This window comes from Psammomys obesus, unplaced genomic scaffold, assembly GCF_907164565.1.
Source record: "Psammomys obesus unplaced genomic scaffold, mPsaObe1.curated_primary_1811, whole genome shotgun sequence".
Taxonomy (NCBI): domain Eukaryota; kingdom Metazoa; phylum Chordata; class Mammalia; order Rodentia; family Muridae; genus Psammomys; species Psammomys obesus.
The window spans coordinates 1759252-1772934 of record NW_026585797.1 but is presented as its reverse complement, the minus strand read 5'-3'; the positions used below and the strand labels follow the sequence as shown (position 1 = coordinate 1772934).

Below are 13683 nucleotides of genomic sequence, written 5' to 3'. Positions count from 1 at the left end.
AGAGGTACTATGATATAATCATGTCTCATAGGCCAACTCAGAGATAAAGGATTTATTATTGATTTTGATGAAAATTAACAAAAAGTTGAATTTATGCTTTGTTTAAATATACTCTTTATTTAAAATTTTCCAAATGTCACTTACATACAAATGTTTATATTATTCCACATACAACTTTCAGCCAGATTAATTGCTCTATATTAAATATTTGCTTAGTATTTACATAAAATAAAAACAGACATATACAACATTACAAAACTGAAATATGAATATAGATTGAATTTAGAAATTAGTGAATTTTTATACAACTGATAGTTACAATTATGTTTTACAAATGAATTTAGCAGCTATTATTTCTAGCATAAGGCTTTTAGGGCCAGTTATTGATCACATAGCTATGTAGTTTGTAAATCTGTGATATCAATATTGGCATCTAATAGAACATAGCACCCACTAGAGTTGAGGTTTCTGAAATTAAAGCATCAATTGGTTATTCATATTTTCTTTGATTTTCTTTTTTAAATTTTTATTCTTTTCTTCACAACTTATTCATTATATATTCCGATTGAAGACCCCTCCCTCAACTCCCTCCAGTCCCACCCTCCTCCCTCTTTTCTTTTCCCCTTCCCCTAGGCCACTGAAAGGGGGAGTTCTCTACTATTGCCATCTGCCCATAGCTTGTTAAGTCTCATTAGGACTGCCTGGATCCTCTTCCTCCATGGTCTGGCAAGGTTGCATCATCAGGGACAAGTGATCAGAGAGCAGTCAAATGAATCTGTGGTATTGGCAGCCCCTTCTTCCCTCATTCAGAGATCCACATGCATTCTGAGCTGCCAACTGGCCACATCTGAGTAGGGGGTCTAGGTGCTATCCATGCATGGTTCTGCATTGGTGCATCAGTTTCTGCAGGACCCACTGGGCTTAGATTTCTTAGTTTTGTTGGTCTCCTTATGGAGTTCACACCATGTCACTCTATTCCCACCCCTCTCTTCCTCCATAAGAGTCCCTGAGCTCCTCTCAAAGTTTGACTGTGAGTCTCAGCATCTGCTTTGATCCCCTGTTGGATAAATTCTTTCAGAAGACCCTCTATAGTAGGCTCACATCCTGTTTCCTCTCTTTCACCACTTCTTGTATCTATCCTATGTGCCATTCTGAATGATATTTAAGCATCATCCCTAGGGAGCTCCTTAGTGTTTAGCTTCTTTAGGCCTTTAGATGGCTATCCTGTATTATACAGCTAATAACTGCTTATAAGTGAATGTATACAAAGTTTGTCTTTCTGTTTCTGGGTTACCTCACTTAAGATTATCTCTTCTAACTCAACCATTTGCCTGCAAATTGCATGATTTTGTTGTTTTTAATTGCTGAGTAGTATTCTATTGTGTAAATGTACCACAATTTCTGTATCCTTTCCTCCATTAAGGGATATCTAGGTTGTTTCCAGGTTCTGGCTATTACAAATAAAGCTGCAATGAACATAGTTGAAAAAATGTCATTATTGAATTGTGGGGCATCTTTAGGACATATGCCCAGGAGTGGTATGGCCCGGTTCTTGAGGCAATGTTATTCCCAATTTTCTGAGAAAGCTCCAAGTTTATTTCTAAAGTGGTTGTAGAAGTATGCACTCAAACCAAAAATGGAAAAGGGTTCCCCTTTCTTCACATTCTCTTCAGCATTTGTTGTTACTTGAGTTTCTTTATCTTAACCATTCCAATAGGTATAAGATAGAATCTCAGAGTTGTTTTGATTTGCATTTCCCTGATGACTAAGGATGTTGAACATTTCTTTGTTTCTCTGCCATTCTATATTCCTCTGTTGAGAATTCTCTATTGAGAATTAGCTCTTTACCCCAATTTTTAACTGGATTATTTGGTTTGTTGTTATCTAATTTATTGAGTTCTGTATGAATTCTGGATATTAGCCCTCTATCATATGTAGGGTTGGTGATGATCTTTTCCCAGTCTGTGGCTGAGTAGGATTAATGTAGTAAAAATGGCCATTTTACCAGACGCAATCTACAGAGTCAATGCAATTCCCATCAAATTACCAACACAATTTATTACAGACCTTGAAAGAAAAATTCTGAACTTCATATGGAATAACAATTAACCCAGAATAGCTAAAACAATCCTCTACAATAAAAGATATTCTTGATTTCCATCCCTGATATCAAGCTGTACTATAGAGCAACAGTATTAAAAACTGCATGGTACTGGCATAGAAACAGACTGGTGTAACAATGAAATCGAATAAAATAACCAGAAATAAAACCACACTCCAATAGATACCTGATTTTTAACAAAAATGCCAAAACCAAATAATGGGGGAAAGATAGCATCTTCAACAAATGATGCTGGTCTAACTGGATGTCCACATGCAGAAAAATGCAAATAGTCCCATATCTATCACCCTCAACAAAATTAATGTCTAAGTGGATCAAAGATCTCCACATAAAACCAGACACACTTTATCTGTTGGAGGAAAGGATGAGAAAGGGTCTTGAACTCATAGGAACAGTAGATACCAACAGCTCTGGCTCCAATATCTACAATTAATAAATGGAAACTTGTGAAACTGAAAAGCTTCTGTAAAGCAGAGGACATTTGCTTTCAAGCATGATAGATACTTAATTTGAAGAAGTATGAAATCTGAGAGTCTCCAAAGCAGCAAAATTTTATATTCAAGCAAAATGAATTTCATTTACCAAAAAAAATTATGTAAACATACAGCCTTTTTTCTAAATACATTAATCACTTAAATATCAAATTATGGGAAAAGTAAAATAAATCATAACATTCATCAAAAGAAAAACATAGAGGTCCTAAAGGCAGGTAGGACAGGTATCTTGAAGTTAGAAACAAGAAACAAAATTAAGCTATATTATTGACTAAATGAATGTAATGATATGTCCAGAACATTTCATCTACCAATTATAAAATATATGCAATTTTCCTCAGCATATGAAACATGTTATAGAGCTAAACATAAGTTACACCATAGGATATAAATGATTAGAAATTTAAAAAAAAGAAAAATCATATCATGCCTCATCTCTGAATATACTGGAATCAAACTAACAATTAGTTACAAAATAAACCAAGAAGCATGGAAGTTCACAGATACACAGCAACATGCTTCCAAACAACCAAGATACTACAAAAAAAAAAAATCACAGCATGTATTAAGTTTGCTTGAAGCGTAGTGTGAAAACAACCTTCCATATTATGCATGAAAGATCATGTAATAATGATAATAAGTGAGAGTTTCACATAAATAGCCTAATAGACTTAGAAATAGATAATCAAAACAAACTCAAACTTGATAAAAATAAAATAAGTAACAAATAACACAATATACCCAAACTTATGGGACAATATGAAAGCAGTGCTAAGAGTAAAGTTCATAGCACTAAGTGCTTTCAAGAAGAAATTTGAAATATTGCATACAAGCAACTTAATAGCTCACTGAAAGCCCTAGGGGGGGAAAAAAAAAAGAAACAGACACACTCAAGAGGAGTAGACAGCTGGAAATATTGACATTCAAGGCAGAAATCATTAATTAGAAACAAGTAAAACTACTCAAAGAATCAGTGAAACCAAGAGCTGGTTCTTTGAGAATATCAACAATATAGACAAGCCCACAGCCAAATCAACTGAAAGGCAGAAAAAAACTGTCCAAATCAGCAAAATCAGAAATGAAAAGGGGGACATAACAACAGACACTGAGGAAATCCAAACAATCATTAGATTTTATTACAAAATCCTATATGCCACAATACTTGAAAATATAAATGAAATGGAGAATTTGTTGATAGATTCCACTTAACAAAATTAAATCTAGATCAGGTAGAAATATTGACTAGGCCTATATCCCCCAAGAAAATAGAAGCAGTCATCAAAAGTCTCCCTTCCAAAAAGGCAAGGATCAGATGGTTTCAGCGCAGAATTCTTCCAGACCTTCAGAGAAGAGCTAACTCCAATTCTCTTCAAACTATTCCACAAAATAGAAACAGAAGGAATATTACCGAACTCATTCTATGAAGCCATAGTCACCTTGATACCTAAGCCACACAAAGACCCAAGAATAAAAGAGAGCTTCAGATCTATCTCTCTTATGAACACTGATGCAAAATTACTCAATAAAATACTTGCAAACCAAATCCAAGAATATATAAAAGATATAATCCACCATGACCAAGTAGGCTTCATCTCAGGCATGCATGGGTAGTTCAATATACTAAAATCCATCAATATTATCCACCATATTAACAAACTGAAGAAGAAAAACCACATCGTCATCTTCTTAGATGCTGAAAAAGCATTCAACAAAATCCAATACCCATTCATGTTTAAAGTCTTGGAGAGATCAGAGATATATGGCTCTTACCTAAACATAGTAAAGGCAATATATAGCAAGCCTATAGCCAACATCAAACTCAATGGAGAGAAACTTAAATCAATCCCACTGAAATCAGGGACAAGGCAAGGCTGTCCACTATCTCCATATCTTTTCAACATAGTACTTGAAATCCTAGCTATAGCAATAAGACAACTAAAAGAGATCAAAGGGATGTAAATCAGAAAGTCAGAAGTCAAAGTATCAGTATTCACAGATGCTATGATAGTATTCATGAGCAACCCCCAAAATTCAACTGGAGAACTCCTTCAACTGATAAACACCTTCAGCAAAGTGGCTGGACACAAAATTAACTCAAAAAAAATCAGAAGCCCTCCTGTATACCAAAGACAAAAGGGCCAAGAAAGAAATTATAGAAACAATACCCTTCATGATAGCCACTAATAACATAAAGTACCTTGGTGTGACTCTAATCAAGCAAGTGAAAGACCCGTTTTAAAGCCTTCTTTTTAAACATTTTTTTAATTCTTATAATTTATTTTAATTTATTCAGTTAGTGTCCCATCTGTGTCACCCTTAATCATCTCCTCCTAATCCAACCCTCCTTCCCTCTTCTCCCCATATGTCCGCCCTTCCCTCCTGTAGTCCACTGATATGGGAGATCTTTCTCTCCTTTTATTTGACCCTGGCTTCTCAGATCTCATCAGGACTGGTCTTCTTCCATTGCCTGGCAAGGCTGCACCCACCAGGGGGAGGTGATCAGAGAGTCTGTCATTAAGTTTGTGCCAAATAAAACCCTGCTCCGCTTACTATGGAACCCTCTTGGAGACTGAATCTATGGGCTATATCTGAGGCAGGGTTTTAGGTCCTCCCCCCCATGCATTGTCTTTGATGGGTGTATCAGTACCTATAGGGCCCCCAGGGCTCAGTTTTTGTTTTGGCTCTGTTGGTCTCCTTTTGGAGCTCCTGTTCCCTCCAGGTCTTTCTATCTCCCCCTTCTTTCATAAGTTCCCTGCACTCTGCCCAAAGTTTGGATATGAGTTGCAGCCTCTGCTTCTATACTGTGATCAGTAGAATCTATAAGAGGCCCTGTGTGGTAGGCTCCTGTCCTGTTACTTGTCTTCTGCTTCCAATGTCTACTACATTTGTCCTTCTGAATAAGGATTCTTAATTCAAGTAAATTTTACATAAATCATTAATGAAAAATATCACAATATTTCAACAATTTCTAAATCTGTGATAATAAGTGATTAGTGACCCTTCCATAAATATAGATTTATTTTACCTAACATTCAAATTTCAAATCAATATTGTTTCATTTGTTTCTGAAAGAAATAGACATTGCTTAGTGAGCAAATTAATAAGATCATCTTAGAAATGCTTACTTTTATAATTAAGCCTTTCCCTTTTCAGTTTACATAATCCAATCTGGAGTGTAAGTTATGACTCTGAGATACATGAAAATCTTTAAGAAAACACTCCCTTTTTACATGAAATAATTAGAGACTGAGAGGAATGGGTTGCAAAAGGTCATGAGGACAAATAGTGAAGAGAATTTTTTTTCTTATTATTGCAAGAATGATCTTTGAACCAAAGAAAGTTCTACTCATTTGTATATTGTAAATTATAAATTATTACTAAAATTACATAAAACTTTTATCCTAATAGCTCTACTCTCCTTCAGATGCAGACTTTTTCTCTGGCAGGGTGTGTCAGAAATAACTTTTCCATACAGCAGCTTTGCATAAAGTAGGGCCTTATTTGCCAATATTTGTCAGGTTGTATTATAAACACAAACTTTAACTTCTTGGACTTTCTCTCAGTTTGAAAAACCCAGAAGAACATCAAAATTATCAGTAGGAAAGACTGTGATGCCTTCTAAAAATGAAGAGTGTCCCTTGGGTTTTCAGTTCTGTTCAAATTGTTCTTCCTCATATATCTGTCCTTCTTCATTTGCTTCAAGATGCCCCTTTTTTCTTCATAACCTGTCAGACTCTTGCCACTTTCTCATGCCTTCATGCTCTGTGAAGTGACTCATAACCTGATGTCTAAAAGATTGATGGGACAGATAAACAAGGCAACAGAAATTTGTTTATTTGGTTTGTTGGTTTTTTTGTTTTTCCCCTTTCCAAGAATAAAATACTTTATTTTCTTCAGAGCTCTAGTGATAAGGCTGGGATACTTGGATGACTCTGGTGGGACTTCCCTGCACCTGACTGTAGAGGAGGATGGGACTTTTGGCCAATGGGCAGTTGTGCCCACTTCTGTATCTGTTGCAGTCTCTGTACCCTCCTTGTCTCCACAAAGATGATTGTTGTAGAGTCATGGACCTCAGATCCCTCACTCGTGTAATAACTCCTGACCTCCTCTGAAGTCAGGCTGCATTGGACATAGTACACTGCACGGGTCTTCCCGTGCTGGTCTCATTGCAAGCAATGCGTAACAACAGTTGCTTGCTCAAGGTGTGCAGTTGCATGTCTATCTCATTAAAGATCTCCTGTAAAACACTAGAAAAGAGTTCAAGTACCACTAGCTCACCAGGGGCTGACACTGAATCACTAGGTCTGAGGTTTAGGGTATCCACAGGGCATGTCCATCAGCCCAGGTGCCTCGGCCTCCTGCTCAGAGCAGCACAGGGTCAACGAAATCATCAGTAGTAACCAAAGCAGCACCCACCCGCAGTGGGTCTGCCAGATAGGCTTGCTTCTCCGTCCAGTCTGCAGAGCCTTGCTACCATAGCCAGGACGTTGAGCTAGACCAATTGGTGCCGAGAAAGGCCAGCTAGGAAGTTAAACCCAGGCCCGGAGCAGCTGTGGTCCAGGTGAGCTGGATGTCAGTGTGGCTGAATGAAGGCGGAAGTTGGAGGCATCAAAGATCTGCTGAGTCTCCCAGAATGCAGTGATCGTCTTGTCTCCTCCAAGCAGTGGACAACGGTCATGAGCTATGCTCAGCAACACTGCTACCTGCTCCTGGGGCAGTCTCCCAAGAGAGCACAGCAGCAGCATGGACACCACAAGGTCCATGATCTGACAGAGCTGCTCTCCAAACTGTAGGCACTTAATCTCTGCAATAGAAGTTTTAAGGACCCTTATTCTTTTCATGCAAGGTATATCAAGTCTAAGCCATTATTTCTTTTTTGTATTTAATAATCATTTACTAAATAATATTTTGTCATTCCTTTAAAAACTTTTATGTGAAATAATTGGAGGGAAGTCTAACAATGCTTAATATTTCTTCAAAGTGATTTATGTAGTGTCCAGACAAATTTAATTTGCCAATGATACATTGTATTGTTGGATTTCTCACACATAAATTCCAAACACCAAAAGGATGTGGAAATGGAAGCTTTATGCTTTTCAAGGCTTTTTTTTATTTGTTTGTATTAATTACACTTTATTTACTTTGTATCCCACCTGTAGTTCCCTCCTTCTTCCCCTCCCAATCCTTCCCTCTCTCCTCCTTCTCCACGTATGCCACTCCCCAAGTTTACTGATAGGGGAGGTCTTCTTTTCCTTCCTTCTGATCCTAGTCTGTTAGGTCTCATCAGGAGTGGCTGCATTGTCTTCCTCTGTGGCCTGGTAAGGCTGCTCCCTCCTCAGTGAGAGGTGATCAAAGAGCAGGCCAATCAGTTCATGTCAGAGACAGTCCCTGTTCCCATTACTATGGAACCTACTAGAAAACTGAACTGTCATGGGCTACATATTTGCAGGGTTTCTGGGTTATCTCCATGCATGCTACTTGGTTGGAGTATCAATCTCAGGAAAGACCCCTAGACCCAGAATTTTGGTTCTGTTGCTCTCCTTGTGGGGCTTCTGTCCTCTCCAGATCTTACTATTTCCCACTTCTTTCATAGTTTCTCAAGTTTTTAAATCTTATTTTAGATTTCACTCTGAATATTTTATCCATACTGTGAGAAACACCGTTGTTTATTTACTATGAATGGAAAGTGACAGCTAAATAAAAATCAGTCAATCAGATGTCTATCTCTCCATTCCTATCCTTACTCATTTTATTCTATTAATATTTGTGATTCTTTTGGAAAATTTTAAACATCACTAATCACATTTTACTGAATAGCTTATAACCTATTTTTATTTACTATTTTGCCTTTGAAATTCCACTGTCACTATTGACAACTGTCACTTTAAAATGTTTATGAGTACTTGTTTAATGCTTTCCAAATCACTTCAGTAATAAATTTTACATATTTATCCTTTTAACTATTTATAGAATGTAATACAGTAAGACCATATGAAAAGTCATCCACCTACCCATGAGAACTTGACCTTTTTTGATGCATGGTGTACATAATCACTCCTGAGTTCTTTCTAAGTCTCAGATTCCCATTAGCTCTTTGAGTTTTTCCTATAGCAAGTTTGGATAATATTTGCTACCTCTCTTCCAGCTCCTCTCCAATCCATCCCCCTTTTACTCACATTCAATTTATTGTCTTTTGTGGCCTTGCTCTTTTTCATCAAGGTCAATTTGTGCTGGCCAAATGTTCCCAGATGTGTGGCCTCACACTGGAGCATAGTCAATTTATCAGGGGCTGTATATTCAGAGAACACTGACCATTCCTGTCCCAGAAGCTAAGAATTTTCTAATAGTTTTTTGTCCACGGGTGAATCTTTAAGCCCTGCTCTCCTTTACATACTGATATTTCTTGTTTTGGACTAACACAATCCTACACATGCTGTCACAACCTATTTGAGTTCATAGGTGCTGCTGCATTGCTATGCCCAGAACATGTTACATCCATGTAGTCAATGAAAATATGAACACATTCTATTTCTGCCACTAATACTTCTTTATAAATAGAAAGTAATACTAAATGAAGAAAAGAAGTATGACAGAAAAAGTATCATGAAGGTAGAGAAACTTATGCAGTTATGAGACACAGAAATATTTGGCTTCTTCCAGGAGGAAAGCAGGCAGAAAAGTCTGATGAGTGTTTGGCAATAGGCTTCTTGCAAAGGACTACTTAAATTTCAGTATGAATATTTTATTTGGTTTCATTACTGTCTATAGGTCAGCACCTTGTTATTATAAAATTAAAATGTACTGGACTATATAATGTTTATTATTTTCCGTATATTTGTTATAGTGATATTTTTTAACCTGTAACAACAAATAATAAGACATATACACATTAAATTTTATAATTGTCTCATTTACCTTGGGCTGGTCATATATTTCACCTATGCTGTCTCAAAAACCTCACCATCTATCTCCCAGTCCCCATCCAATCCCATCTGCCTTAACCATCCTTATCTGGGCTACATTCCATCCAAAATCTTATGAATACTTGCTTATATTTGGTGCTTTTTCCATCCACTCTATCCTTGGAGTCTTTCCTCCAGGCCCATGTGGTTTCTTTTCCATGCTAACACATCATGGCATCTTCCTTCCTCTTGTCTTCTGGTCTGTCTGTCTGTTTTCCATGATTCTCTGTTTCTCAGTCTTGGAATGTTAGCCACACCTACCCCATACTGCCCTGCCCAGCTTTCAGGCCTTTAATCAGACAATCAGGTATAATGTCTTAGGCAGGCTTACACAACAAGGATCAGTTTATCCAGGTAGTAACCAGAACTTTGAAGGCCAGTAATTAACATCAAAATACAAGCATCAGACCAACTTCCAACAGCACCTTTTATTTTTCAACATGGATTTTGAATGTAAAAGTGCTGGATTGTTAAACTCTCAAAAATGATGACATACAAAATAGAACTCTGTTATTGTTATCAGTGTGCTTCTGAAAATTCTGTAATGTGATCTTCAGTACTTGAAGATTATAATGCGCAAGCCAGTTTGTTGACACTGAGACTGAAATTGAGTAGTTAACATTTGCATACACAAAGACACTGGACTTGTTTATTCAAAGTTGCACACATAAATTTGTACATATAAAAATTTCAGTGTCTAATTTTCTTAACTAGATTTGAAAATGTTACTAAATTTTTATTTATAACACAGTAACATATTCATCCCTAATAAATAAGGGACATAAGATACTCTTCCAAAAAAACATGATTTTTATATCTTAATTATATGTTTATATTTTTATGTGTTTGAATGTTTTGATTATTAATAAATGACCTTTAAATGTCAATTACCTATCTCTACTTAGATTCTGCTGTTTTTACAAATGTAAACCAGCACTATGTATGCTGGAAAACATCATTAGGCATCTTTTCAACATCTCTTTCCTTGTTGGATCTTCTTTAAAGTATATCTTCTTCCACATTTCAGTAATTACCAATGGACACAGTGTTTATCATGTAATTGAAAGAAAAGAACGGCTAGATTCAAAAGCTGCATTTAATCATTATTCTGCACTCCAATGTCTCTCAATTTTATATTGATAGAAGTAAAGTTTCCCTCTTTTCCTATATGTTTATGCTATAATTCTTAAGCAACTAAGGATGTGCAAGCATTTGCATTTCACAGACAGGAAAGCTGGCAATGAAGATGATGCAATGGGCCACACTTCCATGAAGTAGAATATTTAAATCTGAAAGCAAAGCCAATCTGCCTAGTGCCAGTATCAACAAGAAGGTGTCACAACAAGGAGAAAAAAAAATGCAGTGCAATTGAATTGAGGGCCTTTGCTTTCTCTTTATTAAATTTCCTTTTGGAAAGAGACAAATCACTGTAGGTAGCGATTTAAATGTTGGCTTCACCAATATGTTTTCTTGTGGAATGTCTCCAGGGAATCGGAAGCCAAGGTCCAAATCTATATCCATTGTAATTCCTGCACTTTCGACAGATGGAGCAGCAGATTTGAGCAGGATGCTGTGGTGCAGATGTAGATTGGTGAGGACATTGCACTGTGAAACTGAAGATAGCAGCTGACAGTGTTCAAGAATACCAGTTTCACTTGGGTTGGGGCAGGGGGGAAAAGTTGAAAGGAATTCAATTTGAGAAAATGCTTGTGCCAGGGGAAAATAATAGTTTAATATTGAAACCAAGGAGAAATGTTATCAGAAACTGTGGTAGGAAATGTCCGGAGCAGTGACTCCAGCGGCCTGCTTTGATATTTAAATCTCGGCAGAGAGATGGCTTTTAGCAGGCCTTTACTAATGGCAGAGAACTTGCAATTCCATCTCCTTTTGTTTGTGACAGCAGGTGGGATAGCTTGTGAGGGTCACACCTCTTCCTCAGGCTCCATGTGCAAATTAACCCATTGTTTTGAGATGTTTTACTGGCTAAAAGTAACTCCTCACAAATAAAGAGGTCAGATGGCTGGAGGCAGTGGAGGAGGCAGAGACTTGAGGCTTGCTGCTAGCAATGCTTGCTGTGGCAGCCTGCCTTTTGCTGTGGCTGTCAAGTCTGGACCTTTAAAAAGTTTCCTGTGTGCTGTGTGTTTATTTTATTAATATTAATCCTCACTCCCGACTCAAGAACCATTTGACTCTGCTGGCTGGCTCCAGCAAGGAAATGATGACCTGCCCTGACAACAGCAATCTGAGCTGGTGATGGATCCAAAAGAATCAAAGTGATTGCCAACTATTTTTTGTACTTTAGAACACAGTAGTTCACCTGGGGTATGTACTGAGAGATCAAGCCTGCAAAGGGATTAGAATGGCAGAAATGGGAAAATTAAAGTAAAATTTATAAACAGACCTATGATGGTTCCTGCTCTATTTCTTTGAAGAGACTCTATGACCACAGCAACTCTTACAAAGAAAGCATTGTATTGGGATCTTGCTTTCAGTATTAGCAGATTAGTCCAATATTATCTTGACGGCATGCAGAGAGGCAATACATTGGACCAGTAGATGAGAGTTTTAAACCCTGATCAATAGGCAGATGGCAAAGAGACACTGGACTTTGTCTGGGTTTTTCAAACCCATTGACACTCCTTCTCCAACAAAGCCACACTTCTTAATTCTTCTCAAATAGTTTCACTAATAGGAGTCTCAGCATTTAAACTTATGGGCTTATGAAGCTATTTTCATTCAAAGCACCACATGAGCACACAGTTGGTCATATTTTTGTGTGTGTGTGTTTGTTTGTTTTTTATTTTTTATTATTAATTACACTTTATTCACTTTGTATCCTCATAAGCCTTCTTCCTCCCCTCCTGATCCCACCCTCCCTTCCCCTTCTTCATGCATGCCCCTCCCCAAGTCCACTGATAGGGGAGGTCCTCTTTTCCTTCCTTCTGATCTTACTTTATCAGATCACATAAGGAGTGGCTGCATTGTCATCTTCTGTGGCCTGGTAAGGCTTCTTCCCCCTCAGGGGGACGTGATCAAAGAGCAGGCCAATCAGATTATGTCAGAGGAATAATGAAAACATTGTTTATTTTCCTCCCTTCCTTTTTTCTTTTTTTAGTTTAATATCAGAAGTGTTGGAATTTACATAAAACTGTTTATATCTATATGTTAAAGATTCAGAAATTTTCCATTAGCTTAACATCATTAGAGAGAATTTTTATTTGATAATTTTAATCAATTCAAAGAAGAACGTGTGGAATTTGCTAGTTGAGAGGAATAACTTCCTAGCTCCTTATGTTCGTAATAAAAAAAAAATCAAAAGAGGAAAGCCTGGTAACCAAAGAAACAAATAGTACAGAATTACAGGGACTTTAAAACATTTATTCATTAATTCTGCATACACTTCATAAAACTGTAAATCAGTTATCCACATAAAGATAATCACTATTTTAAAACCTTAAATGTCAAGGATAAACATAAAGCCTATACTTTTGATTTTGCTTTTACATTAAACATTTAATATAGTCTTTTCTTCCCCCTTGAGAATATCAAAGTACAAGCTTTCAATTTATGGTAATTTTAAATTGTTAAGGCCAAAGACATGCTTTTTGTTTTTCATTGTTTTTGTCTTGGTATGAGTGATTTCCACGACGCTTTCATGCTGTGGTTCCTGCACAGAATCTGCTGCAAATTTCATTGTTGTTATCATTTAATTAAATGCTTATTTATTGACTCAGAAATATATGAAGTCTAATATGACAAGTCATGATATATAACAAAAGGCAAATGGGGATAAAAATATTTCTATGAAACAAAATTATTAAAAATAAAAATAACATTCACAATTTTCAGAAAAGATATATTCCAGTAAGGCTTATGCCTACAAAATTTTCAAAATAAACAACAACAACAAAAAATGTACGTACTTGGATACCACTAGGCTTAACTAAATCCATATGGTGCTAAAATTTAGGTGAAAAGTTATTGTAAAATTAAAATTATGAAAATTAATGTTGGGTCTGTTACTAAGTTTTTATATGTATATCATCATTACCTCAGATGTGATAAAAGTCAAAGACCATTTATAAATTTATGTATTTGTTAATTA

The 13683-nt window shown here is 36.6% G+C and overlaps 1 pseudogene; it reads right to left on the bottom strand.

Annotated features, from left to right (window-relative positions):
- Window positions 1-6509: 6509 nt before the first annotated feature.
- Window positions 6510-7379, bottom strand: LOC129670648 (uridine diphosphate glucose pyrophosphatase NUDT22-like; annotated as a pseudogene).
- Between the last annotated feature and the right edge of the window lie 6304 nt (window positions 7380-13683).